General features: G+C 37.7%; 1 pseudogene; it reads left to right on the top strand.

Annotated features, from left to right (window-relative positions):
- The first annotated feature begins 1,217 nt into the window (after positions 1-1,217).
- On the top strand, positions 1,218-1,372 carry LOC126016784 (uncharacterized; annotated as a pseudogene).
- The last annotated feature ends 2,402 nt before the right edge of the window (positions 1,373-3,774 follow it).

Genomic DNA, 3,774 nt, shown 5'->3' with positions numbered 1-3,774 from the left:
GCAATATTCCCAACACCAATGCCCCCAACTCCCTCCTTCACCACCTCTTGCCTATATTTAAGACAGGCATTCTTTTTATTATTTATTTATTATTCTATTTCTCCGACTTATTACCATTGTCATAATAGTGGTCAGTGTAGTTATTTCTCTAAGTGGACTCATGACTCTGTGTTAAGCTTCATATGACGGGCTGGTCCTTCCAGCCCTCATCTCTATTGTCTCTGTGTATTATTACAATAATGATTTTTATTTTCTTAAAACCTATAGATGAGTGACACTATTCTGTGTTTGCAATCTCCCTCTAATTTATTTGATTCAGGAAATAGTTTCCATGTCCATCTGTGTATAGGAAAATTTTATTACTTCATTTTCCTGATGGATGCATAGTATTCCAGTGTGTATATGTACCAGTTTCTTTAGCCACTCATCTGTTGTTTGGAAACTGGGTTGTTTTTATATTCTAACTATTGTAAATGGAGCTGCAATGAATATAGGTGTGCAGAAAGCATTCTTATATTGTATTTTAGAGTTCCTAAGTATATCCATAGGAGTGGTATAGCTGGTCATATGGAAGCTCAATTTTCAGTTTTTGAAGAATCTCCATATTGTTTTCCATAAAGGTAAGACTAGACGGCATTCCCACCAGCAGTGAATAAGAGTCTCTTTATCCCCACATCTCCACCAGCACTGATTGTTCTTGTTTTTTGTGATGTGTGCAGTCTCTGTGGCATAAGATGGTGGTACCTCATTGTTGTTTTGATTTAAGTCTCCCTGATGATTAGTGATGTGGAGCATTTTTTTCATGTGTCTTTTTGGCCATTTGTATTTCTTCTTTGAGGAAATATCTTTTCATTTCTTCTCCTCAACATAGTACTGGAAGCACTTGCCATAGCAATTAGGCAAGAAATAGATATCAAAGACATCAAGATAGAAAAGGAAGAAGTCAAGCTCTCACTGTTTACAGATGACATATTTATAAAACCCTAAAGACTCTATGAGCTTCAAGAAACAATAGATTCATAAACAAAGTAGCAGCAGGTCACAAAATTAACACGCAAAATCAATGGCCTTCTTATACACAGATAATGACAGAGAAGAAATATACATTAAAAAAGCAATCCCAGTTGCATTAGTGCCACACAAACTCAAACACATTGGAGTCAACTTAACTAAAGAGGTGAAATACCTATACAAAGAAAACTACAAAACACTGCACTATACTTACCTGTAGGGGAGATACCATGATCACGAAGGTAGTTTTCCAGGGTGAAGCTTATCCATTGCACTCCGAATGTGTTGACCCCTGCGATTTCCCCAAATGTGGGAAACCCGACTGAATAATTTAAAAAAAAAACTGCACTGATTGTTTTTGTTCTTTGTAATGTGTGCTGGTGTGTGTGGCATGAGATGTAGGTACCTCATTGTTTTTTGATTTGCATCTCCCTGATGATTAGTAATGTGGAGCATTTTTTATGTGCCATGTTTCATGACACAAGGAAATGGAGACAAATAAACTGTTCATGGATTGGGAGGATTAACATCATTAAAATAGCAATACTCTCCAAAGCATTGTACAAATTTAATGCAATTCTTCTGAAGATATCCATGACATTCTTCAAAGAAGTGGATTAAATGCTCCTGAAATTCATCTGAAACAATAAAAAACGCATGAATAGCTAAAGCAACCCTTAAGAAAAAGAAGATGGGATCATCACTTTACCCAACTTTAAATTGTACTACAAAGCAATAGTCATTAAAACAGCATGGTATTGGAATAAAGACAGACCCTCAGATCAGTGGAATAACCGTGAGTATTCAGAAAATGTTCCCCAGACATACAAGACATACAATCAATTAATCTTTGATAAAGGGACAAGAAATTCAAAATGGAGAAAAGAAAACCTCTTCAACAAATGGTGTTGGGACAAATGGTCGCCACATGCAGAAAAGCAAACTCAGACCTCCATTTAACACCATGCACAAAGGTCAAATCCAAATGGGTTACAGACGTTAATATTAGATATGGAATCATAAGGTATATAGAAGAACACATAGCTAAAATATTTTATGATGCTGAGACTAGAGGCATTTTCAAAGAGAAAACAGCACTCTCCAAAAAATTGGAAGTGGAGATAAACAGATGGAACTATATTAAGCTGAGAAACTTCTGCACCTCAGAGGAAATACAAACAAAGATACAAAGGCCACCCACAGAATGGGAGAAACTGTTCACCCATTACCCATCAGATAAGAAGCTAATATCTAAGATATACAAGGAACTGACATACCTTAACAAGATAAAAACTTCTAACCCCATCAAAAATGGGGAGAAGAGGAGCTGGAGCTATGACGCAGCAGTAGGGCATTTGACGTGCATGCAGCTAACCTAGGACAGACCATGATTAGATCCCCCTGCATCCCATATAGTACCCCAAGCCAAGAGCGATTTCTGAGTGCATAACCAGGAGTAACCCCTGAGCATCACCAAGTATGGCCCCCAAAAAAATGGGGAGAAGAAATGAACTGATGCCAAATTTAAGGGTTACTATAAAAAGATTTTTCAAAGAGCTTCTCAGCCATATACAGAATTTCTAGGAAAACTGACTGAGGCTATCCAGAGGAAGATTAAAGACATAGTAGCACAACAGATTTTGATAAAAAACATTAGCCTTTGAAAATGCCAATAAAAATTGTCTTTCTAATGTCCTATTAGGAAGAAAGATGATATCATGAGATTTCTACATGCTTGTAGGAATGTTGGAATATACAGTTTTCTCTCGCAGTACACTACCACCCCTTTATCAACTTATGCTATTCAAATTCAAACTCGGGGTAACCAGAACTAATACAATTATCCAGTTAGTGGACGCAGTAGACTCTGCCCAAGGAGACCACCTGGATTTTGCCCGATTTGTAGCAAAGGATTCCATTGGACTAGAGGATGTATTTCATCTCATTATATTCTCCCCAGAAATTGTGGGAGGGGTTCAAAACCAGTCACACAGGTTCAGATCAGTTTCTTTAACTGTGGCAAAATTAAACATTTACATAGACACTGCAAGATGCAATCCTTTTCTGCTCTGGCTCCTGGATCTTCCCCCATTGAAGCCAAGTCTTAATCATCCTGTTTCAGGAAAGTGGGCCAGAGGTCAATCACTGGACCCACAAAATCAGAGAACAATTTTTATCTATAACTCAGCTTCCCAGTCCATGCCAAGAGAACTCCAAAGCATTAGTTCATTAAAGCCTGCCATTTCAGGAAGCTATGCCTTCAATATATCCTGCCCTGAATAATTAACCATAATACCAGCTCAGTGCTCTTAAAAGATAAAATCTGGCAGAAAAGGGCCAATTTCTTCAGGAACTCTGGGTCTGATAATGGGGAGAAGCAGTATAACTCTTACAAATATTTCTGTTCACAAAAATACAATACAAAAATTCCTTTCTCACACCTATATTCATTGCAGTGCTATTTACAACAGCCAGACTCTGTAAACAACCAAGATGCCCTTCAACAGATGAAGGCTAAAGAAACTGTGGTACATATACACAATGGAATATTATGCAATCGTCAGGAGAGATGGTCATGAAATTCTCCTATACATGGATGTACATGGAATCTATTATGCTGAGTGAAATAAGCCAGAGGGAAGGAGATAGACACATAATAATCTCACTCATCTATGGGTTTTAAGAAAATAAAAGATAACTACAGAGGCTCGGCTGGGCCCAGAACACTCCGAATGCCAGGATTTCTTGGTGTGTTTGCCTGGT

This window comes from Suncus etruscus, chromosome 8 (genome assembly GCF_024139225.1).
Source record: "Suncus etruscus isolate mSunEtr1 chromosome 8, mSunEtr1.pri.cur, whole genome shotgun sequence".
In the NCBI taxonomy this organism is placed as follows: domain Eukaryota; kingdom Metazoa; phylum Chordata; class Mammalia; order Eulipotyphla; family Soricidae; genus Suncus; species Suncus etruscus.
The sequence above is the reverse complement of the archived record's forward strand: the minus strand, read 5'-3'. Positions and strand labels throughout refer to the sequence as shown.